At 41.5% G+C, this 26,794-nt stretch overlaps 1 protein-coding gene across 1 annotated transcript in view; it reads left to right on the forward strand.

Annotated features, from left to right (window-relative positions):
• Nucleotides 1-1,543: 1,543 nt before the first annotated feature.
• LOC149430601 (synaptosomal-associated protein 25) overlaps nt 1,544-26,794 on the forward strand; it is a 147,955-nt gene continuing 122,704 nt past the window's right edge. Inside the window, exon 1 of the mRNA XM_089666202.1 lies at nt 1,544-1,701. The gene's annotated coding sequence lies outside the window, so the exon portion shown is untranslated. The remainder of the gene's footprint in view (nt 1,702-26,794) is intronic.

The raw sequence follows: 26,794 nt of genomic DNA on the forward strand, positions 1-26,794 counted from the left end.
AGTCCTATCGCCTAGGTGATCGGAAGCGGAAGGTGCCCTTCCTCCCTGTAGTCTTTCGGGACACGTGACAGGTCCCAGAAGACTACAAAACCATTCATGAAGTGCAACACTACTCGTGCATGCGCAGTGGGTACCTGGCTGTGAAGCCGCAAACTATCACAGCCGGGTACCCACACTGAAGATGCCGGCCTCCTGGAATACAGGATGGCCGGTGAAATGGGCTGCGGGGGACACACCGCGGGACCAAGGGACAGGTAAGTGGCTGTTTTTTAAAAGTCAGCAGCTACAGAATTTGTAGCTGCTGACTTTTATTTTTTGACAGCATGAGTGGAACTCCGCTTTAAGAATAGCTCTGGATACATTTGTAGAGTATATGATCACGTAGAGAACAATTGAGGAATTAAATCTATGGCTTGACCCAGAATTTAGAAGATAAAATCAACAGTCTGAATCAGTCTGGGTGGTGTTCCTTAAGATGGGGAAATAATGAGTAGATATTCTCTAATACTTTACCTTTGGTGTTTTTTTTCTCTTATAATATGATTTCCCTTTTTTTTATACATTTTAGAGACATCTGTCATTTTTCTAAGGCAAAATGTAAAATATTGGGTTACCAAAGCACCTGGACAGCATTGCCTGCTGGCAGTGACTACCTCCATTTCATTCCAGTATTATGTATTCTTCACAGTCTATTCCCAGCACCAAGCTTGAGGATGCCTCCTGCCTAGGCTGTCATCATGTACAACAAAAACAGGTTGCATAATTCTAAACCCTGGGTTAATAAATGGGGATCTGCAAATGAGACCTGGAGGGAGATTTACTAAAACCGATGCACTCACAATCTGGTGCAGCTGTGCATGGTAACCAATCAGCTTCTAACTTCAAGCTGTCCAATTAAGCTTTGGCAATAAAACCTGGAAGCTGATTGGTTTCTATGTAGAGCGGTTCGAGATTTTCCACTCTCCAGTTTTAGTAAGATAACCCCCTATGGGTCCCTATCCTCGGGAATCAGACCTGGACCCTTGGGCACAGCATTCTGCATTGTCCAGATAGCTGGGAATACGAATCCAGTCCTTTGATTGTCTCTTCCCTGCTACATAGATGACAAATGCAGAATGTTAATCTGAATGGCCTGAGCACATACAGCCATCAATCCATAGAAATCACTTAGAAAGCTTCTGTACATTAGCTGCCCACGTAGGCTATCCTTATATGGAGTGAAGACAGGAGAGGGGATATCCCTTTGGACCACCCCTTTGGCGAAAATAAATCAGTGCTGCATTAGCTCAATCCCATCCAAAACCCAGCCAAGCCTGCAAGGCAACCCAACCCCTCCATACACCATGCCATTCTTCTTTGCCTCCATCCCTATGATCCCTACATACAGATATTAGCAAAACGTGCATTGGAAAAAAAATGCGATGTATTGCAGCATTGTACAGCAGACGATGACTCAAGCTCCCCCAGCCTGCTCCCTCCCCACCATCCCCCGCCCCATGATAGATGTCTATTAAAAGCTGCTGACGTCAAGAAGGACGGCCATCTTTGATAAGGGCAGAGCTCCTTTTTTCCATTGAAGAAGAAGACTCGAGGAGGTCAGGATCGCTGCTGCTTGCCTCCCTGCAGCTCCATCCTCCAGAAGGTTATTGAGTGATCTAGACTTTACTGCTCCTTGCTGGATCTGACACCCTCAGAGACAAGGTAAAGGGAGCCTGTCCTCCATGGGGGGTTCTCTGTCTAGATTTGGTTTTGCCTTTTTTGTGCTAAGCTGCTTAGATGGGGAAGGAAGTCCTGTTATGTGACGGCTGATGCAGCCAACAAATCTGAGCTCTTGCTGTTTAACCTGCAGGCTGTGCGATCCTGAGAAGGCTGAGCAGATTGCATGGAGGGCTTTATTGCTGTGTGCTGGGGGGGAGGGGGCGGTGGTGCCCAGCACAGGCTCGGTCTGCTGCGGCGATGGGAGCCCGGGGTGATTGATGAGGAGCGGAGTGCGGGCTGTGTGCTGGTGGGCGGATTCAGCACCATGGACAGCTCCACTGCAGAGCCAGTGCGGCCATCTCCTGCACCATACAGGAGATCTACCCACCGACCTACACCACAGCGACCGGGCAGCACAGGAGATCGACCAGGCAACACAGGAGATCTACCGGGCAGCATACAGGAGATCTACCAGGCAGCACAGGAGATCTACCAGGCAGCATACAGGAGATCTACCAGGCAGCAGAGGAGATCTATCAGGCAGCGGAGATCTACCAGGCAGCAGAGGAGATCTACCAGGCAGCCTACAGGAGATCTACCAGGCAGCATACAGGAGATCTACCAGGCAGCACAGGAGATCTACCAGGCAGCAGAGGGGATCTACCAGGCAGCATACAAGAGATCTACCAGGCAGCAGAGAGATCTACCAGGCAGCAGAGGAGATCTACCAGGCAGCATACAGGAGATCGACCAGGCAGCAGAGAGGAGATCTACCAGGCAGCAGAGAGGAGATCTACCAGGCAGCATACAGGAGATCTACCAGGCAGCAGAGAGATCTACCAGGCAGCAGAGAGGAGATCTACCAGGCAGCATACAGGAGATCGACCAGGTAGCAGAGAGGAGATCTACCAGGCAGCAGAGAGGAGATCTACCAGGCAGTAGAGAGATCTACCAGGCAGCAGAGAGGAGATCTATCAGGCAACAGAGAAGAGATCTACCAGGCAGAAGAGGAGATCTACCAGGCAGCAGAGAGATCTACCAGGCAGCATACAGGAGATCTGCCAGGCAGCAGAGAGGAGATCTACCAGGCAGCAGAGATGAGATCTACCAGGCAGCAGAGGAGATCTACCAGGCAACTGAGAGGAGATCTATCAGGCAGCAGAGAGGAGATCGACCAGGCAACAGAGAGGAGATCTAAAATGCAGCATAGAGGAGATATACTAACTAGAGATCTGTCAGGCAGCATACAAGAGATCTGATAACCTTTAAGGGCTGAGATAGATTGCATGGTATATAGGTGCCGACAATAGAGGAGATCTACAAAGCTGCATAGAGGAGATCTACTAACTATAGATCTAACAGACAGCATAGAAGAGATCTGATACCTATTAAGGGCTTCGATAGACTGCATGGTATAGAAGTGCCAGTAATAAAGGAGATCTAATAAGCAGCATAGAGGAACTCTATCATTCAGCATAGAGGAGATCGACCAACCATAGATCTAACAGGGAGCATAGCGGAGATCTACCAACCATAGATCTAACAGGCAGCATAGTGGTGATCTACCAACCATAGATCTAACAGGCAGCATAGTGGTGATCTACCAACCATAGAACTCAGTCTGCACAGAGGGGATCTAATACCTATTAAGGACTTAGATAGATTGCATGGTATATAAATGCCATTAAAAGTGGAGATCTAATAAGCAGCATAGAGGAGATTTACTAAGCAGCAAAGAGGTGATCTACCAGGCAGCATAGAAGAGATCCACTAGACAGCATAGAGATGATCTCTTCCAGCCTAGAGACAACCTGCCAAGCATCACGGAGATGATCTACTAGGCAAGCAGATCACACCTAGAGCCAGCTGATGGTATCCTTGATCAATCTGCTTCAGCCTACTACAAATCCATTCAATGCAGAATGTGCAGCCAGATTTGCTGTAACCTGCAGCCAGTCCTCCCCATTGAACTTCAAGGCATTGCAGTCTGATGGCCATTATTTCATGTATGATTGACATCACATTTAGAGAGACAGGTAGGGAGGGTTCAGACAGATCTGCGTAGTTGCGTCTAAAAGCCTGCGAAGCTGACGGATTTATGTGCTGGGGCATTAGTAATTACTGCTGGTTTTGTTACCCACTAGTAGGAAAGCAAGGGGGGAGGGGATCTGCATTACAGCTCAAGTAAGGGAGGGGAGGAGGGGGCAAAGCCAGAGCTGCCCCTCTAGGGGGCGTGCTGGAGGCTCCTTCCTACAGATGCAGGTTTGTCTATAAAGAGATGGGTTTGCTGCCAGCCACATCCATACATCATAAATGTCTTATTGGGTTCACAGTTGACGTCATGCTAGCCTTAATCCGTCTTGAAATGCTGTTCATGTGCCATCCATTATTTTATTAGGTGAAATACTGATTATATAATAGCCTCAAGTGCTGCTGGGCATCTGTGAGCGTCAGTGCATTGGCATTGTGTGCCACCTTTAATGGGCATATTGCCAATTGCCTTGAAAACAGCCATTAATCTGCAGGTGCTGGGAAACAGATTGCAATCATTAGGAGGGAGAGAGCAACAGTCACGTCGGTGATATTCTCATGGAGGACCCCACCCCAGCACTGCGACTCTGAAATAAACTTACATTAAGGATCACAGGGATCTACCGGATTGTTTTCCTTTTTTTGAATGGGATACACCTTACACAACAGCATTTTGGTCTGTGTTGGATTGTATGTCTCGATAGCAATAAAAAAAAAAAGAAAAAAAAAGACAGACGTGAAATATAATAACTATGCTCTCTCTCTCTCTTTCTCTGTCCATATACTATATATATATATATATATATGTGTGTGTGCTTTTTATCCCAATTTTTTGCACATAACACTTTCCGAAAGGTTTGTTGTATGAGAAGATGACAAGACTGTCAATGACCAGGCTCGATAATGATGTAATTTTTCATACTTTGATTTTTAAATCTTTTATGATTATTCTCAGCGTGTTTTTGTTATTTAAAGACTTTTTTTTAAGACGATTGATTTTTTTTGTAAATTATAGCACCACCTACAGAAGATATTATAGCTTGACATTTATTCATATCTTTATCATTCTGCTGTAGTATACATCCATGTCTGAAAGAATGGTACGTTGACAAGATGTTGTAGTAAATTATTGATCTCTGATGGGGACATGTTACAATAGAAATGGCCAAATCATGCAGCGATTATGGCTATACATATATTAAATATGATAGAGAAGCAGTTGTTGTTTGATGTACATGACAGGGAAGTGGAAGGCTATGGATTATTCGAATGAAGAACACTTTATGTGTTTTTTTTCAATGCATCATATGGTGCAACATTGCAGATGTGAGAACAGTTATCAAAGTGCAAGGCACACATAGAGGAAATGGGAAGGAACTGCAGTAATAGATATTGTGTTTTGTGTCTTTTGGTAGAGATCAATAGGTCAGCATCCAACACAAAATAACTCCCACTGGGACACAAATGATGATAACTTAATGTCAGGAGTATTAATAACGTTCTATGCAGATAATTCACTTTTCTAATGATGTAAAACTATTGCCCAGCTAGGATTGTTTCATATACAAAGGCAAAAAAAAATCAATCATGATGTGTATGCAGCAAAAACAACCAATCACCTTTCACTAGTTTAAACAAGGAAAATGAATGAAATTAGCACATTTTAGGCTGATGTAATGAAATGAAAAGCAAGGCACAAATTGTAACAACCCATATTAACATATAAGTAATAATTATTCATCTTTCTGACTGTTCTGTGTCTGGAGAATGATAATTGTTTGCTATGGGTTACTGCATTTTGGTCAGTGGTCTTTATTCAATAAACATTCATAAAATGGGTAGGGCTCACTTAGGGTTCCTTCAAAAGTTGCCAGGGGTTCCTTGAGTTGTGTCTAATTGACCTCCCATTCAATGGTGGTGTAACTACAGCCATAGCAGACCATATACTGCAATGTGTTAGAGGAGCACAATGAGCCCAGGACTAATTGACTGAACAGTGGTCAGTTGCAATTGGCAATTTATCGTTTTTTAAATCCCATTCCCAGATTGATATAAAGATTGCTGTGGCAGTACAGTAGTGCACAGGGGTATAGAAAAGAATCACCCCCCCCTCCTTTCAAATATTCACATTTTGTTGCTTCGTAGCCTGAAATGAAGACAGACACAGTTTTTGTTTTATCCAGTTGTTTTTACTCAGTACCACTTATAACATCCAAGAGTAAGATATATCACCAACATGTCAGAAAAAAATAAAAAAAATAAAAAAACAGAATCACTGGGTTGAAAAAAAGGATCACCCCCCCTCCTAAAATGACTTGTAAACTCAATCAGATGTAGCTAAGCACCTTCTCAGTAGCACACAAAGCCATTTGACTTTCAAGTGTGATCAGCTGTGGTCAACTATCGGTGGCAAGGTACTGTCAAAAGATTTCTGGGATAAAGTCGTGGAAAGGCACAAGCCAGGAGATGAGTACAAAAAAAATTCAAAGGCTTTATCAATGCCTAGAAGCACACTGAAGACTATTATAAGTGGAAGGTATTTGGTACAACACAGACCCTCCACAGATCACGACGTCGCTTCAAACTGGATGAAAGGGTCAAGAGGAAACTGGTCAGAGAGGCTACCAAGAGGCCTACAGCAACTTTCAAGCAGTTACAGGAATTTATGACAAAGAGTGGTCATTCTGTGCATGTGACAACAATATCACAAATTCTCCACCAATGTGGCTTGTATGGAAGGGTTGCAAGAAAAAAGCCGCTCCTCAAGAAAGGCCACATGCAGTCACCACTGAGCTTTGCCAAAATGCACCTTGAAGATTCTGAGGCCACATGGAAAAAGGTGTTATGGTCAGATGAGACTAAAATTATATTATTTGTCCTAATCGATATATCTGGCAGAAATTCAATACAGCTCACCATCCAAATAATATCGTTCCTACAGCAAATCAAGGAGGTGGTAATATCCTGTTATGAGGGGAGGGGGAGGGGGGGTTTCTGCAGTAGGGACTGCAGCACTTGTAAAGATAGAAGGAAAAATGGATGGGGCAAAATACCATCAAATTCTTGTGGACAATTCGCTGCTCTTTGCCAGAAAGTTGTCAATGGGAAGAGGGTTTACCTTCCAGCAGGACAATGACCCAAAGCACACAGCAAAAATTACCACACAGTGGTTGGAGAAAAAGGTGAGTGTCCTTGTATGGCCTAGTCAGAGCCCAGACTTAAACCCCATTGAAAATCTGTGGAATGACATGAAGACTGCAGTCTACAAACGGTCACCATCAAATGTAACTGAACTTGAGCAATTCTGCAAACAAGAGTGGACAAATATTGTAAAGTCTAGATGTGAAAACAGACTAAAGGCTGGAATTAAAGCAAAAGGTGGTTCAATACTGACACAATGGGGTGATCCTTTTTCCAACTCCTTTTTCCAGTGATTTCTGTTTTTTTTTTTATTTATTCTGACATGATGTTTTATCTTTCACTTGGATGTTATAAATTGCACTGAGTAAATACATCTGGGTAAAACAAAACTGTGTCTGTCTTCATTCCAGACGACAAAGCAAGAAAATGTGATTCATTTAAAGGGGGTGTTCTTTTCTATACCCACTGTATGAGGATGTTAAGGGGTTCAAGGTTTTGCAGCGCATTGGCAGGCCTTTATAGACTTTGTATAATGAAAGAAGAGTTCAGTAAGCTTTGGAGCTTAGCTACTTTTGAAATGTTTAGTAGCTCAGTAGCTTGAGTGAGATTAGCTACTTGTGAACTAATTCATCCATTAATGTTTTGGCAGATGTTATAAAGATTTGATCACATGTCCTATGCAATTAAAAATATGTGCCCTTCAGTACTCAGAAAAGGAAAAGCCTGGAGCACTCTTACTAGCTAATAATCTGGAGACAAAATATCAAAGCATGTATAAGATGCAGACAAATTATAATCCTTCCTTTATAGTGGCTATACATTTATATTGGCCATACATGTTACTGTCTCCTTGTACAATCACTCTACAGTTTTCTTTACATTTTTAAAAACTTTAGGATGTTAAGGCCTACCTAAAACATCCATTCATTTTGTATCAAATAACCAGTCCAGTTCTCTACCTAGTCTAAAGCAGTGGCTGTCAACTTTCTTGAGATGGTGGGTCTCAGGTGTGGCCTCTGACGTCACCTAAGGGCCACAGAAAAAAAATTCAGTGCATATTCAGTGTAAGAGCCAGAAGGAGCACAAAAGGATATAGTAAAAGACTAATGGCATGATACAGGAGATGGTCAGAGGCCATAGACCTGATACAAGAAATGGTCAGAGACTGCAGACATGATACAAGAGATGGTTAGAGGCCACAGACATGATACAAGAAATGGTCAGAGACTTCAGACATGATACAAGAGGTGGTTAGAGGCCACAGACATGATACAAGAAATGGTCAGAGACTGCAGATATAATACAAGAAATGGTCAGAGACTGCAGATATGCTGCTTTAAAACTGTCAAGGACTGAGAAAATGCTGTAGCAGTTGTTGGAGACTAGAGACAGGTTTCAGGGGAAAATCATTGAGTAGTGACATATTACAAGTAGTGACACATTTTAGTGTCTGTAGAGAACCTAAGGGCCGAAAAAAAGTGTCAGGTCAGGTCAGAAAGAGGTCCCTGGATCACAGGTTGGGCACCAGAGATCTAATGAGTCTAAAGGATATTTGTAGTTGTTTGATGAAGGGTTTAAACATAGTATTGATTTATTGAATATGGGAAAAATGTTAAAGACCAAACTCTTGGAGTACCTAGTGGTTGATCCATGTATCTGCTATAGCTGTACTAATTCAGCTTTAGTTGCTTGAAAAACTGCTTGTCTTGGCAGGCCCAGAGTAAATGCACCTCTGCTAAAACATTGTATGCTGCAGTGCTGGATATTTATCAGTAGCAACATTTTAGCAGTGTGTTACTTTTTACAACAGTGTTTGAAGACCAGTTGGCCCTGTAATATTTTTGCTAAGAGGCCCCATTATTTATACCTGCTCCCTTAATGAACAACTTTGTATTTGATATATAGTTACAAAGTTAGTCTGGCTGAAAAAAGAAAAAAGTCCATCCAGTTCAACCATAAAAAAAAAAAAAGTTATAATCCTATACCCACAGTTGATCCAGAGGAAGGCAAAAAACCAAGCAAAGCATGATCCAATTTGCTTCTTAAGGGGAAAAAATTCCTTCCTGATCCCCCGAGAGGCAATTGGGTATTCCCTGGATCAACTTTACCTATAAATGTTAGTAATCAGTTATATTCAAGAAAGAATCCAGGCCTTTTTTAAAACAATCCACTGAGCTGGCCAGAACCAACTCTTCGGACTATGGGAGTCTATTCCACATTTTCACAGCTCTTACTGTGAAGAAATCTTTCTGTATTTGAAGATTAAATTTATTTTCCTCCAGACGTAAAGAGTGCCCCCTTGTGCTCTGTGATGACGTCAGGGTGAATAACTCTACACCGAGTTCACTATATGAACCACTGATGTATTTATACATGGTGATCATATCCCCCCTTAATCTCCTCTTCTCAAGAGAGAATAAATTCAGTTCCTCTAATCTTTCCTCATAGCTGAGCTCCTCCATGCCTCTTATCAGTTTGGTTGCTCTTCTCTGTACTTTCTCCAGTTCCCCAATGTTCTTTTTGTGAATTGGTGCCCAAAACTGAACTGCATATTCCAAATGAGGTCTTACTAATGATTTGTACAGGGGCAAAATGATATCTCTCTCTCTCTGGAGTCTATACCTCTTTTAATACAAGAGAGGATTTTGCTCGCTTTACAAACCTCAGCTTGGCATTGCATGCCATTATTTAGCTTGTGATCTACCATAACCTTCTCCACCATTGATTCCCCCAGTTGTACCCCCCCCTAGTATGTATGATGCATGCATATTCTTAGTCCCCAAGTGCATAACCTTACATTTATCAACATTAAACATCATCTGCCACATAGTTGCCCAATTATATTTAATTATTGAGGTCGGCTTGTAAATTGGAGACATCCTGTAAGGACGTTATTCCACTGCACAGCTTGGTGTCATCTGCAAAGATTGTAGTATTGTTAATCCCAGACCCTATATAGTTTATAAATATATTAAAAAGTAAGGGTCCCAACACTGTTTTATTATGTTTTATTGCACTTACTGAATTGTATAGTTTCCAGAGATTCCTATATGCCAAATAGTCATACCTCAGGGTTTCCTCCTTACAGTGTCACTTGAGGCAACAATGAAAGGCCTTTCCCAATGCCTGTCAAACCCACTACTAATATAGCCGTACCTTCAGGTAGACTGGCACATTTTGCATTGTAGATGCTAGAAAAACAGCAGAAAAGAAAACAATCTCATCTTGTATCGTGGAGGAAATGGCCCTGGCCTTACCAGTACAGTCTAAGGAGTTTATTTTTAAGCAGTGAATCTGACATTCACCAAACATTCACTGCAGGTGAGTCTTCTGTGTGCCTGTGTTTTAAAGCAAACTTTACTCTCCAAACCTAAAAACTACTAGTGCATGCAGATCTGCTTGCTAAACCAAAACCAAAAACATATTACATTCTTTGTTATTGTGCACTTAAAAGATATTAAAGTGGAGTTACACTTACTCTGTAAAAAAATAAAAGTCAGCAGCTACAAAAACTGTAGCTGCTGACATTTAGAAAACAGCCACTCACCTGTCCCACAATCCCACGTTGCCCCCGCAGCACCCCGTTTCACCAGCCGCCCAGTATTCCAGGAGGCCGGCATCTTCAGTGTGGGCACCCGGCTGCAACAGCTTGCGGCTTCACAGCCGGGTGCCCACAGCGCTTCCTGAATGGCCCCGTCGTCTTCTGGGACCTGTCACGTGTCCCAAAAGACTTTGGGGAGGGAGGGTAGGAGGCCATCTTCCGTTTTCGATTGCCTAGGCAATCGCAGCGGAAGTGGGAGCAGGTACCTGCCAAATTCAGGTAGCCACCCCCCCCCGCTCCCCGAAGGTGCCAATCCTTAATGGGGAGCGGGGGACCAATCTTTAAAGTGGAACTTTCCCCTTTTGGGTGGAACTCCGCTTTAACTTTGTGCCTCTCTGGAGGCTCTGGCAATGTAGCCCTGGCCTCGCATGTTCCCTCAGGAAGGCTACGTCACCAGTGCCTTCCTGGCAGCTCTCCTGTGTATAGAGTGGGCTATCACGAGATTTCAGTAAAACTCTTGAAATTTTTGGATGACATGTAATCTTACGTGTGTGTAATCAGGCAGATAACAAGATAAAACTGAATTACCAAAAACCCACAAGATTTTGTGAGTTAATGCATGGACCTGTTTATGCCTCCTACTCACATAGCAGATGTCATTGGTGGGTCAGCTTAAAAATTGCAGAAGAGAAGTTGGCCGCTGATAATGTCTTTTTAGAAATGGCTTGGGTTTCCTTGGGATATAGTGAAATACAAAAAAATTAGCTTTGAATGTATTTATTCATTTTACTGTGTTTATTTAATGGATGCTGGCAATTAAATATGAAGGGGGGTTGATATAAATCAAAGTGATTTATTTACCCCCATTGATTGGTGAAAGTCCCATTCACAGCTTTATAAATGCTCTCCCAAGTGTAGCCAGCTTTGTCCTTATAGGAATCTTGGTACTGCAAAGACAGTGGAATGAAGCTCTTATGTCTCATTTATTTATTGGTTGTGTTAGCAAAATGTAATTAGGAGGAAAATGTTATGTAGTCATTTTCCTAGCAGCATTTATTAAATAAGGTCAGATGTATTTGCATAGTCAGCGGATCAATACACCCTCAATCAGGTTGGACATTTAAGCATTGTATATACTGTATATTACTTAAGTGTAACTCAAGCTAAAAGCAATATAGGATCAGCATCAGTAAAAAAGGAAGATACGGCCATTACTCCTGCTTTATGCACAGTATGAAAATGTCAAATCGGCAACATACATATTTAATGGATTAAATGAAGGTCAGAACAAATTCCAAGAAGGATAGTGATGCAGTAAAGGGCTGCAGTAATAACTGATTCAAGCAGTTTGCCTATGATAAGGCAGTTAGTACCCAAGATGTAATATATCTGCACTGGCCTGGATAATAAGCAGGATACAGCTTATGACAACTGAGCAAATTGATGCATGCTGAGCATTCAAAGTGATGGGCAAAACAAACCCTATCATTTTCATGTAGAAGACAAATTTAAAGGAGTACTCTGGTCAAGCATTAACATTTGGCTCTTAAACTGACTAATGGGACACAGTGAGCATGGTTTCCCTGCTCGGACTATAGCTGTCATTATCTCCATCTTCTAAATGGCCTGGGATGTAAACCTGTGAAAATGCATGCCAGGTGGTACAATGGTTCAAGCATCGCCCTCCCTCTTAGCCCACTTTAGCTTCACCCACACAAACTGGATTATACAGTCAGGTCCATAAATATTGGGACATTGACACAATTCTAACATTTTTGACTCTATACACCACCACAATGGATTTGAAATGAAACGAACAAGATGTGCTTTAACTGCAGACTGTCAGCTTTAATTTGAGGGTATTTACATCCAAATCAGGTGAACAGTGTAGGAATTACAACAGTTTGCATATCTGCCTCCCACTTGTTAAGGGACCAAAAGAAATGGGACAGAATAATAATCATAAATAAAACTTTCACTTTTTAATACTTGGTTGCAAATCCTTTGCAGTCAATTACAGCCTGAAGTGTGGAACGCATAGACATCACCAGACGTCGGGTTTCATCCCTGGTGATGCTCTGCCAGGCCTCTACTGCAACTGTCTTAAGTTCCTGCTTGTTCTTGGGGCATTTTCCCTTCAGTTTTGTCTTTAGCAAGTGAAATGCATGCTCAATCGGATTCAGGTCAGGTGATTGACTTGGCCATTGCATACCATTCCACTTCTTTCCCTTAAAAAACTCTTTGGTTGCTTTTGCAGTATGCTTTGGGTCATTGTCCATCTGCACTGTGAAGCGGCGTCCAATGAGTTCTGAAGCATTTGGCTGAATATGAGTAGATAATATTGCCCGAAACACTTCAGAATTCATCCTGCTGCTTTTGTCAGCAGTCGCATCATCAATAAATACAAGAGAACCAGTTCCATTGGCAGCCATACATGCCCACGCCATGACACTACCACCACCATGCTTCACTGATGAGGTGGTATGCTTAGGATCATGAGCAGTTCCTTTCCTTCTCCATACTCTTCTCTTCCCATCACTCTGGTACAAGTTGATCTTGGTCTCATCTGTCCATAGGATGTTGTTGCAGAACTGTGAAGGCTTTTTTAGATGTCGTTTGGCAAACTCTAATCTGGCCTTCCTGTTTTTGAGGCTCACCAATGGTTTACATCTTGTGGTGAACCCTCTGTATTCACTCTGGTGAAGTCTTCTCTTGATTGTTGACTTTGACACACATACACCTACCTCCTGGAGAGTGTTCTTGATCTGGCCAACTGTTGTGAAGGGTGTTTTCTTCACCAGGGAAACAATTCTTCGGTCATCCACCACAGTTGTTTTCCGTGGTCTTCCGGGTCTTTGGATGTTGCTGAGCTCACCGGTGCGTTCCTTCTTTTTAAGAATGTTCCAAACAGTTGTTTTGGCCACGCCTAATGTTTTTGCTATCTCTTTGATGGGTTTGTTTTGTTTTTTCAGCCTAAAGATGGCTTGCTTCACTGATAGTGACAGCTCTTTGGATCTCATCTTGAGAGTTGACAGCAACAGATTCCAAATGCAAATAGCACACTTGAAATGAACTCTGGACCATTTATCTGCTCATTGTAATTGGGATAATGAAGGAATAACACACACCTGGCCATGGAACAGCTGAGAAGCCAATTGTCCCATTACTTTTGGTCTCTTAACAAGTGGGAGGCACGTATGCAAACTGTTGTAATTCCTACACCGTTCACCTGATTTGGATGTAAATACCCTCAAATTAAAGCTGACAGTCTGCAGTTAAAGCACATCTTGTTTGTTTCATTTCAAACCATTGTGGTGGTGTATAGAGCCAAAAATGTTAGAAATGTGTTGATGTCCCAATATTTATGGACCTGACTGTAAGAGCAAGTTCCCACTATGGAATCATATGACAAGAGGCTGCAGCCTGGCCGAGAATAACTTTTTTATAAGGATTTTATGAACTGTCTGACAACCTTCCCAAAAGACCTTTAGTAGCTCAGTGACTGTTGACCAAAGTTAGACTACAGTACCATAGATATTTGTATTATTATTATTACAGGCACTTGTATAGCACTGTCAATTTATGCAGAGCTTTACACATGTATTGTACATTCACATCAATCCCTGCCCTCAAGGAGCTTACAATCTAACTCACATTCATGCATACACACATACTATGGCCAGTATAGACAGGAGCCAATTAACCTACCAGCATGTCTTTGGAGTGTGGGAGGAAACCACAGTACCCGGAGGAAACCCACTCCCTAGATCACGTTCTCATCCATCCCCTATCAAGGACAAACTGGGTTATATTCTGCAAGAAATTGTGCATAAAGATCAAAATTAAAACAAGATGAAAGTTTAAAAAGCTTGCAATATTAGCATTCTTATTTGCTCAATATAATATATCATTTTGCCTTTTTTTTGGCTTTTCTACTTGTGTATCAGTCTTCGTAATCACTCTGCAGTACTTAGACTGGGCATAATTAGGAGCCAATCTGCTGAGTACATGTTGACAGGAGGGAGAAGCAGAGTGGTGTCTCATCAGTGTGCTGCTGTTTCTTGGTTGTCCAATCAGCAGGCAGGGGGTGTACTCTTAAAGTGTGATTAAACTCACATAATTAAAAACTATCAATAAATGCTGTATTACATGCTGTTCATACTCAGTCACCATGGGGTTAATTTTCTGTATTGTGCAAAAAAACTGGTTGATCCTGCTGTTATCCGTTCTCCCCCTCTTGTTTCATGTCCCCAGTGCAGTTGGGGATTTTGCAGAGCAGTGTTGGCAGGTAGTGTACATGCTGAGTTTTCAGTGAATTTCTGCGCAGAGCATTTCCTCCCTATCACATCTGAGCAGCCCATGTGACTATAGAGTCACACATGTGGGCATATATACAATGGTAAATGACAGCCCCCTCCCTCCTCCTTTTCCATGCCTTCTAACCAGCTAAACACAATGGGGGTGGGACGTTACATCTTCACCTTCCTCTCCTTCCTATTCTAAAACAGTGGTGTCCAACTTTTGTCTTTCATTGGAAGAAGAAACATTGTCTTGGGCCACACATAACATACACAGAATACACAATAAATGCACAATAAGGATAGCTGATGAGCAGAAAAAGTCAGGCAGATCACAAGTTAACCATCAATGCTTTAGATTATTCTAGCAATTCTCAATGAATTATCAAGGTGCTCATCAGATATTTTGGTTCTAATTTTTCCTTTCACGCGTTTCATCGTTGAAAATAGTTGCTCACAAATATAGGTGCTGCTGAAAATTGATGACATGAATAAGGCGTGATTGTGAAGAGTGGGAGATTTTTTTTTATAAAAGTCCAGTAATGAGACACTATCAAATTTTTCTTGGCCTCATGTGTTTGATAAGTGAAAACACATTTTTACAAAAATGTTTTTAAGTAAGTGTCTGATTTTGTTTTGGGCCACATTCATAGCCATCTTGGGCTGCAGGTTGGACACCCCTGTTCTAAAAAACAGGCTGGAGTGGTGTGACACAGCCTCTAACTGGCAGCCATCCACCCACACCATGTCATTACCAAAAATAATAAAGATTTGGTTTCAAATATATATTTGTATGACAAATTAAAACAGTTTATTGATATTATGTAGTTTTACTCTGTATCCCAGAACATGTAGCAGATGACTAGAAGCTCCTCCTGCCACTATTTCCCTGTGGAGGGGCTGGGAAAGAGTTGGGTTTTGTGACAGCTGTATATCGATTAGGAAAAAAGGTACTTTGTTTTTTGTTTTTTTTAAAGAAAACAATTACAGTGCCATCATCCCCATACAGAAAGAAAAGAAACAATGCAAATTAAACAGTGTGTTTAGTATTACTTTAACTAAACTGTGCTGCTGCTGCAGTGGTGGCCAAAGATCTGGCTATGCTGTCTGGGCCACACTGAAACAGAAATCCATTGTCATCTAAAAACAGTAAAATGATCTGATCTGGCCTCTATAACATTTGCCAAATTCATAATAAATAAACTTGTTTCTGTTTCTTGATTGTCCTATCAGCAGACTGAAGGTGTTCTGTTAACCAAACTATACTCCTGCTGCAGTGCTGGTTAGGGACCTGGCTATGCTGTCTGGCAGAGTTGTCTGGATTTCAAGGCTGTCTGCACTGAAATAAAAATCCATTGTCCCATAAAAACCGCAAAACAATTTGCTCTGACCTCTATAACATTCACCAAATTTATAATAAGTACATTTTAATGTTTGTGAGATCTGTATTTGTTATTGAAGAGTGAGGCATGCACATGTACGACAGCAAATGCTTCTTGTTCTAGTGAACACTTTTAATTATTACTATAGGGAATGATCCAATCCTGTAGCTAATAAGGAGCACATTTTTAGTGAGCTGGTCATTTGCTGTCTTCTGCTATTACGTGTGTGCCTGCCATCTTTGTACTACATCACACTGATGAGCAACACATCTCAAGGAAAAAGCAGAAAACACATACACTCTATCATTATGTTAACACACATAGGTTCAGGTAGTGCTGACAGTGCAGGCTAATCACACTCTATTGATTTGCACGATGCTGTAGTCTAACATAATTATTCACTGGGACCCCGAGAAGGGGGGAGATTTCAGCATGGGGGAGAACAGGGGGCTCTCACTAAAGATGCTTAATGCTAATGCTGGAAAGTGAAAGGCCCTGATAAGTGTTATATTGTCTTACAGGAGTATAAACATTCACAATTATTAAAAGTATTACAATTTTTTTTATTGATAAAAAATGTCATATACAGTACATGTATTGTAAATGTATATTTTGTCTGGGTTTCCATTTAAATGGAATAAACTGTATCTTTCCACTTTTTGGAATATCACATATATTGTAGTACTATTTGTAGTATTGCATAGTGTGCTATTGTGTAAAACCTTATGCAGCCTTGTGACATCCCTGAATTTACAATATATGATCTAACAGATGACGTGAAATGACAATATTAATGTAGTTCTAGTTTTTTTTTTTTTCTTCCATAAGCATTGACACAGAGTTCTCAGATGTTCTTGATTCATTGTACAGCTTCACTAATGGTCTAGGCAGTGCCTGTCATTTTACATTCAATTTAATTCCTTACTGATGGACATTTAATTTGATAAAGCATTGCATAATTTGTGCATTTTTTAATTTTTACATAAAACATTTTTTCACCTTTTTTGTCATCCTTTGTTACATCTCAGTGCTGCCTACTCACTGCAGCCTCTTTGTAGCCACGTACCGTCTATACCGTATGTATGCACTCCAGCCATGGTGGCATGACATTTCTCAGGGTGGGTTTCCTGGTGGACCATGCCTGCATAATGTGTAGACATTCAGAGAGAACAAGGTTGGGATTATGGGGCTTTTAAGGTGCCAAATCACATATGTGCATACAATAATCTAAGAATGTGTGTTGAAACAGCAACTTGTAGACTCCATCAGAAACCCATGTGACAACACAGCAGCACAATTGAGAGGCAGTGACAGAACATTCTTACCCCATAGCAGGAATTGCCTGAACAAATACTGTACCTTCATGGCAGGATCACTAGGTCTTATTTTAAAGCGGTTGTAAAGGCTCAAGGTTTTTTCCTCCATGCATTCTATGCATGAAGGTAAAAAAAAGCCTTCTGTGTGCAGCAGTGCGCCCAGCCCCCTCAATACATACCTGAGCCCCATTGAGATCCAGCGATGTGCACGTCAGCCTTGGCTGTCTCAGGTCTCTGCCTCCTCACTACCTGAGACAGCAAGCGGGAACCATTGGCTCCTACTACTGTCAATCACAGCCAGTCAGCCAATGAAGAGATAGAGGGGGGTGGGATCAAGCAGTGGCTCCATGTGTGAATGAACACACGGAGTAGCGGGTGCCCCCATAGCAAGTTGCTGAAAGGAGGAGCCAGGAAATCCTGCTGGGGACCCAAGAAGAGGAAGATTTGGGCAGCTCTGTGCAAAACCACTACACAGAGCAGGTAAGTATAGACATGTTTGTTATTTTTAAAAAATGAACCTTTAGTATCGCTTTAATGAAAGCTGAAAGTGTTAACATATTAAAAAAGATGCATTAAATAACATACTAAACCTATGCAGTTTTAGTGAGCAGGTTTATATAAGATTTAATGGTACTTAAAGTGTACACCTTTACACAAAAAATGAAGAGGTGAACTAACACCCTACACCCTTCACCCATCCCCAACCCCCTGGTCCTCTCTACATTTACCTCTAAGGGGGATTAGCTGTCACTGCCCATGAAGCCGCCTGAGGATTTGAACGCCTAGCTTTTCTTCCATGTTTTACCTTTGGGCTTTCTGGATGGATCAGAATTCTGATTGGTCACGTGCTGGCCAATCAAAATTGTTCTGATCCATTCCAAAAGCCCTAAGGAAAGAAGGGGAAGAAGAATGGGGCTTTCAGATTCCCATACCACTGCATTGGCTGCTTGAGCAGTGATAGCTAATCACCCATGGAGGTAAGTGCAGTCGGGATTGGAGATGGGGGTGGTGAGGGTATAGGGTGTTAGTTCACCTTCTTATTTCATAATCACATTATGCTCTTCATTATCATAACTTATTTCCAGCCCTAGTTATGAGGTCTAACCTGAGCCGCTCCCCTTTTGCAGCAGCCTACAATAACTATAAAGGAGATGGCTGATTCAAAGCTGTAACTTGTCCCCGCTGTGAGAATTTTCCTAAGACAAGCAATGGCAAGAGGAATGCAGGAGGGGTGTCAGCCTCTGCATTCCTCTTGTCATGCTTTTCTCGGGAAAGTACTCACAGCTAAGACAAGCTGCAGTTTCAAATCAGCTATCTCCTTCCTAGCTGTTGTCAGATCAGCCAATGAACAGGGGGAGGGCATTGGGTCAGATTTCATAACTAGGCTTAGAAACCACATGGAAACATTGGGGACAGAAATGAAAAAATAAAAATTATAGATATTAGATCAAAGATGCTCCTGCAAAGCATGTCAAGCAGTATAGCACATCATATTCACGTATTTACATTCAATGGATGTCTATACCTATGTTTATTTTTTCCTATACATTTGAAGTTAAATCATTCCATATTGTACCCTTATAAAAGTGTAAATTCTCCACTATTTAAAATGATAAATTTTTCCAGTGAAAAGTAAAAGCCTCGGGGCTGTAAGGATGCAAACATGAGTGAATTCTTTTATTCTAATTCATAGTGTTGGCGTCATAAGCAATTGAAATCATGTTGTTAAAGGTGATGCTGTGTTAATTGAACTGGACATACACTTCATTAGTCACACATTTGCACACACAAAAGCTTTTGTGCAGAAGGCACATATTATTTTGTGCTTTTTATTATATTATATGATACATTATATTCTACTGAAGTTGATTAAGCAAATCCAACCATCACAAAAAAAAATGACAGAAGATGTTTACTGTTCTATTGAATATACTTATAACTCGTGTGTCAGTCTGCATAACTGGTGGCCAACATGACATTTTTGTCAGGGCTTCCAAGGCTTCTCTCTATCATGGAATCAGAAAGCAACAGTGTTCTAATAACATGTATTTTTATAGGTCTTTATTATAATAATGGTAAAGTGTGGTAAGGATTGATGCCCTCTCAGGTCTTCTGCTTTGTATGAAAGACTGGCCGGTGCATCTGTCCCCTAGCTCCAGATGTCCACAATCTGCAGTGGGCCCAGATGATAAGCTAGTGTAGCACTACACCCACGAGGACCGCTGAATTTAGCTGGTTCTTTCCCAAACAATACAGAGGCTGCCAGTCACCCAAGCAACAGTCTGTTCATTCTGGCTCCAATAAACAGTCTAAAGGTTTTGTCTTTATGTAATTTACCGCTTGAAGAATTTGCAAAAGGAGAAAGATTGGGGCATGGGATAGTCTAAAAATACGAAGAAACATTAATCAGAGGACACTCTACACGTTGTAAAGATAGCGCAGTCTAAACTCTCGCAGCCTAGGACCACATAATGAGCCTCTTTTTATCCTGCACAACTGTGCAGCTATGTGTGACCAGTGTAAGTCTAAGGCACTGCAGACAAAGGGGGTCAATTAAGGTCTTTACTCAGAAGTCTCCAGGACAGTAGGCTCCTTCAAGCTTCCTCCTGACATGGCTCAGTGAGTGAAACTCTCCTTTCAGATACGATCTAGTAGAAGAATACTACATGCAGCTCCAGGTTAGTCCTTGGTCTCCAGACCTGCCACACCCATGACCCAGCTGAACAGCAACTCAGTCCAGCCAAGCAGCACCTTGGAGCTTTCCAAAACATTCCCTACCAGAGGAAAGAACAGTCACCTCAGGGCTGCAGGCTACTTATTACATCGTAGTCCACCTTCTGGGTGCACCTCCTCAAGGATTGGCCAGGGCATAGTAAATATTAAGGCCAGTTATTTGAATTTCCAGTCCTAAGCTCTGGAAGCTTCTCCCAGAGGCAAGGGGGAACAATCAAACTCCCAGCTTGTGAAACCATAAGCAGACCAGGGCAAATTATAACTCCTCTTTTGATTTTAGAAGAGACCAAAAAACAAAATTTCCTCACATCCTACAGTAGGAGGGTGCTACACTAGGATACTTGTCACTTTAGCTATAACATCTACTGTGTGGCCCATAGAGAGGTGAGAACTAATATAGTTAATAAACTAATAGATGAAGTTTGCCTGGTTGGTAAATATTGTTTAATACCCAAGGGTGTACTTGCAATAGGTTGAACCAAGCCATGCCCAAGTTTGATTGTCTTCCCTTCTCACCTCCCCATTTCCCCTCTCATCTGCACTCACACTGTGCTATAAGACAGTATTCCTGGCTATGTTTATGTGATCACATCTGCCAGCCAAGATACGGTGATCCTGGCTTCCAAGCTCTATGGAGAGCTCTATGCGCATGCATAGTTTGAGCTTATGCTAAAGCATACTGTACCGACTCCAAGTGAACTTCGCCCCATGCCGTCTCTCTCAAGCTGTTCTGGCACGGTTTGGAGCACTAACACTACACGAATGAACCAGGCCCAGGGGTGATCCGGTTAAAACTGCGAGTGTTACCTTAAAGGTAACTTAAAGTATAAAAAAGGAAAAACTTTTTTTTTAGTGTTTGATAGTAGAGAGAGATTAGAACAACTGTCAGGCTTTTATTGCTCTTTTTTATTGCCTCTTTATTTGGGTCACCAGAACAGGAAAGGGGAGGGGATCTTCCAATGGAGACACTAGTTCTGATAACTCTGGTGACAACCAGGAGTTCCCTCATTTTGGAGGGATTTTCTCTTACTTCCTGTTATGGTTTTGGGACTGGACGTTTAGGGATGGCAAGAATATATCTGACAGGGGTTTTAACTTCCCCCTACTATGTCCAAAAACAAAGATGTTTTACCTTTAGTTCTACTTAAGGGTTTCCAAATGTGAAAGGAAAGAAATAAAGAAATGGCTTCAGATAATTTAAAGCAGAACTTTGGCCACTAATACGTTCATTTAATGTGATTGTAACCTTAAAAATAAATATGCATGTATCTATCTCTTTAATGTATTTAAAGTGGGTGTGAAACCTTACATATACCTAGTGAAGTGACTGGCCTCAGGTGATACACAGAGATGAACCAAACCCTCCTACATAAGATGTACCTGTTTATCTTCAGTATTCTCTTCTCTACAGTCGTTCATAGTCCAGAATTTATAAAGCTTGTCTGAGAGGTCAGAAAACAGGTTCGAGTGCTGAAGTTATATTCTGCAGAGCTCTGTGAGGAGAGCTCTGAGAGCTGATTGGAGGGGAGAGACAGCCCCCCTCCCCCCTCCACACAGCTCACAGGAACAGAGCCAAGGATTTCAATCTGCTGGTGAAGCACACACTATAGAGGGCTATGCTTTGTTCATATTTCATGTCTAAGGTTTATATTCACTTTAATTGCGCAATTCATATTATTATTGTGTTTGTCCTTTCAGTGCTTCTATATTACCTGGTTGATCCTGCCAGTTCCCCCCTTCCTGGTAGTAAACTTTTTTGCCTTCCTCGGGATAAATTGTTGGTATAGGATTAAACTTCTTTTCTTCAATTTTATGGTTGAACTAGATGGACTTGTGTATTTTTCAGCCAGACTAACTATGTAACTTACCATGCTAAGCATGGTCTGAGCTAGCATGGTCAATTTGTGCCCCTGTTGTTTGATACAGGCAACCTGCCTGTATCTACTGTGGTCAGTGTAAACCCCCCACCCATCCCTCCTCCCCTGATTGACAGCGGCTTTCCAAGCCAGCCAATCCCCAGCAGCAGCCCTGATGTGAACATGTCTACCTGCAGGTTCATGAAATGTGTAGAAATGGAAAGCTATCACGTGATCTGCACTTTACTTTTCCAATAATTTTTAATGAAAGATTTCAGTTTACAACTAGAGAAATTATTAGAAGGACACAAAATGTCCTCAGCAGGGGCGGACTGACCATTTGGAAACTCGGGCACTGCCCGAGGGCCCTGGGTCAGTAGGGGGGCCCATGAGAAGCCCCTGGTACCTTTTTCATAGGCTTTTTTGAGTTTGGGAAAGGACACAGGGGCCCCATGATCCCCTATTGCCCGGGGGCCCCATGAGTTGTCAGTCCGCCCCTGGTCCTCAGTCAGCACTTTACACAGTAAAAGGGCGGTAGCTGTCGGTAACAAAAACAGCATTATAAAACTGTAAGAAATTAAAACTGGATGTCATTAAGAAAGCACTATAGATTGTCATATATATGCCCAGGGGGCAACAACTGACTTATGGGAGGAAGGAATGGGGAGGGAGGGTGTCCAGTAGCTCAAATTTGGATTGCCATCTGTTGCCTATAAGGAATGGTTCACATATATGCAGATTGGGTGCGTTTTGAACCGCATCCAATTCACATGACATGTGAAATAACATTGTTTCTTATGGGGCCTGTTCACATATATGCAGATTGGGTGCATTTTGAACCACATCCAATTCACATGACATGTAAAATAACATTGTTTCCTATGGTGCCTGTTCACATATATGCAGTGCACAAGCAGTGCGGATTCAGTGCTAATTGAAAAAAGTCCTTTTTGATTTCTGAGCAGTGCGGTCCGGTTCTGGTGCAGATTACAGTATCAATGTCTTCTATGGGAACTTCTTCTAAACCGCACGTTTATCAGTTGCGAACAGGATTTCAGCACAGTTTGCTCAGTCACAGAATTTGCAGCTGAAGAAAAGATCCTGTCCTGAACCTGATCTAAACCTTATCTGAACCACTGAACAACTACTTTTTCATTTAACTGTAAAAACAGAGCTTCAATTCTCACTGCACATGTATGAATCCACACAAAGAGGTCCATTCATGATAATGTAACATCAAAAAACAACAAGAGAAGAGTCCGCCATAGCAGAGAGGATACAAGGGTCCCAATTGACCGTAGAGGAGAAAATGAGACCAGTTTTAGACATTCTGACTCACAGACTCATTGAAAATTTGCTTAGGAAGGATCCATATAACCTTCAGGTCATATAGCAGGCTTGAAAGAGAAGGGAGAGAAGAGGAAGGCAAAGGAAGGAAGAAAGAGAGTCAAGGGGAAAGGGAAAGGAACGTAGAAGAGCAGCAGAACCAAGTAGGCCTCCATTGACCCCTGCCCATCCAGCTCCCACTATGTAGGTGACTGTAAATATTTTGATCTGCACTTTTCAAGCAGAAAAACAGATATAAAGGCCATTTTTTTATATATATAATAAAGTTCACAACTAATTTAAATATATTCCTAGTATTACTACTCACCTTCACCATAACAGCAGCAAGATTTTTCACCTTCACCATAACAGCAGCAAGATTTTTCTCTGATTTAAACCCCCTCACATGCTCATTCTTTCCCTTGATGCAGTAGCTCTGAGCTCAGTATTTAAGAGCTGACTCCTGTGATGGTGAAGGGAAGCAGTAACACTAGACCTCTCTTAGCAACATCCTTAGCAACTCCCAAGAAGTTTTCCAGTCAGGCTTCATGAGCTACAGTATATAAATGGCCTACACCTATAGTAGGGAAATTATTCAACTTTAGTTTAGCTACACAGTTTGTTTTTTTCTACAAACAGGGCCACTGTTCGAAACCATGGGGCCCATACAGCCAACCTAACAGGGCCCTTCTTCCCTCCCCCTATGAATGAACACAGTGAGTGATTTGTACCGATCACTCATTGGGGTTGATTTACTAAAACTGGAGAGTGTAAAATCTGGTGCAGCTGTGCGTAGAAACCAATCAGCCGCCAATTTTTTTTTTGGTTAAAGCTTAATTGAACAAGCTGAGGTTAGAAGCTGATTGGCTGCCATGCACAGCTGCACCAGACTTTGCCCTCTCCAGTTTTAGTAAATGAACATCAGCTTTACCGGATCCTTCCTCCACTCTTCATCCTGAAGGATCCTATTGTGTGCTTGCAGCTGCCAGTGGGAAGGAAAGGAGGGAAGCCAGCAGCACTGCAGGGGTGGGGGCACACATATGGTGCACAGGGAGAGTGACGGGTACAGAGGGGGGCAATTGCTGGAACCAATCCCCTGTATACCTCTCTCTCTCTGTTGCATGACCACGCAATTGTCATTCAAAGTGCGACAGCACTGAAAGCTGAAAATTGGCCTGGACTGGCAGGGGGTTAAAGTGTCCAGACTTGAAGTGGTTAAAGATAACCTGTTGCCTTTCCCTGCATACCAAAGCATAAAATATGTGATCAACAATGGTAATACTGAGCTGCTCGGCCCTTATTTTGTTTAGTTTCTAGTCCCAGGCTGGTTCTTGTTTTTCTTGTTTAGTCTTCTTCTTCCTCAACATTGACTTTGCTTCCCCTAACAACCTTGAACACCAAGCATATGGATGGTGAACCTCTGTACAGGGCTGCTGCTTTGATGGAAGTGTTTGATTATTCTGGAGCCCTTTTTCAAAGCATCCAACCAGTGTTGAAGGACAAACCAATTAGTAGCTGCATGGGGGAAGGGGGGACTGTTTGCGTTGAGGTATGGCAAATCACTCTTCCAATATTTTTCATGTGCCTAGAAATGGAGATTGTATTTTCAGGTAATTATGTAGGTTTAAATGTAGGTACAGTATGAATATAAAAGGCACCTTGCTTGCAAATACCGCTCCACTGAGGTCATTCGTTTACTTTGCTCTTTCTGTATGCAGTTATTATTTTATTCTCATAGTTTGGTGAATTTCTCTGGTTGCTCCAGTTTCAAACCGCAATCCAAAAATTTACTCATTTTTGCCTTTCAACCAAAACTAGCTCTGCAGTATATGTTTGTTGTTGTGACATTACGTCGTAGGCTCCTTGAGGGCCAGGGAATGATGTGAATAGTCTATTTATTTTGTAAGTAGAAAACTACACTGAGATTTTATACAATGTAATTGATCAACTGACAACACATAATAAAAATGTACAGAATGCAATTGCATAAATACAGTATTACTGTGCAAAAGTTTTAGACAAGTGTGAAAAAATGCTGTAAATTAAGAATGCTTTCAGAAATAGAGGTGCTTTATATAGTTTATTTTTATCAATTAACAAAATGAGTTAAAAAAAAATCCTGAAAGCTGAGAAATAAAAGCCAGATACTTATCCATCATGCCACACCATGTGACTGGCCCCAAATGTATTCTTCAGCAGAAGAAACATACCGCCAATGTTATTAAGAACTATGTTCAGTGTAAAGAAGAACAAGGAGTCCTGGAAGTTATGGTTTGGCCCCTACGGAGCCCTGATCTCAACATCATGGAGTCTGTCTGGGATTACATGAAGAGACAGAAGGATTTGAGGATGCTTACATCCATAGATTTTTGGTTAGTTTTCCAAGATTTATGGAACAACCTACCTGCAGAGTTCCTTCAAAAAGTATGTGCAAGTACACCTAGAAGAATTGAAGAACTGATACTGGTTTAAAGCCAAATGGTAGTCACACCAAATATTGATGTGATTTAGACTTTTCTTCTCTTCGCTCGGTTTACTGCATTTTGTAAATTAATAAAAATAAACTATACAAATAAACTACTTTAAAAAAAAAATAATAATATATATATATATATATATATTTTTTTTTTAAATTCTAACTTTGCAGCATTTATTCACACCTGCCTAAGACTTGCACGGCACTATATATATATATATATTTAGATATTTTATTTTTATACATCTAAAGAGTAAATTCTTTAACCGCTTTCCGACCACCCTATAGCAGATATACTGCTACAGGGCGGCACAGGGGTGCAAAATCACATATATATATATGTGATTTTGCATATCCGGGAAGGGGACGCACATGCCTTGGCTGACAATCACAGGGTCCTGGCCAGTGATTACTCGCCAGTACCCGGTGATTGCCGAGCTTCTCCAACAGGCAGAAGAACTGTATGTAAACAATACAGTTCTCCTCCCTGTCAGCTCGTGCACACTGCTTTGGATGGCAACACAGCCATCCAAAGCAGTATGATTATAGTGAAGCACAGACACAAGGAAAACAGCACACAGTTAACCCTTTGATCACCCCTCTTGTTAACCCCTTCCTGCCCAGTTCCATTAGTACAGTATCAGTGCTTTTTTTTAGCAGTGATCACTGTATTGGTGTCACTGGGGATGTCACTGCCACCAAGTCAGTTCCCCCTCAGTGTCAGAATGCCTGCCGCAGTCCCACTATAAGTCTCTGATAGATGCCATTACTAGTAAAAAAAAGAAAAAAAAATCCAGTATCTATACCACCATTTGTAAACACTATAACTTTCACGTAAACCATTTAATTTACACGTATTGGGATTTTTTTTAGCAAAGACGTAACAGAATACATTTTGGCCTAAATGTATGATGAAAATTGATTTTTTTTAATTTTTTTTACTGGACATGTTTAATAGAAAAAAGTCAAAAATATTGTTTTTTTTCTCAAAATTGT

The sequence above is a fragment of the Staurois parvus genome, unplaced genomic scaffold (assembly GCF_062004578.1).
Source record: "Staurois parvus isolate SC_StPar_1 unplaced genomic scaffold, SC_StPar_1.0 ptg002600l, whole genome shotgun sequence".
NCBI lineage: Eukaryota > Metazoa > Chordata > Amphibia > Anura > Ranidae > Staurois > Staurois parvus.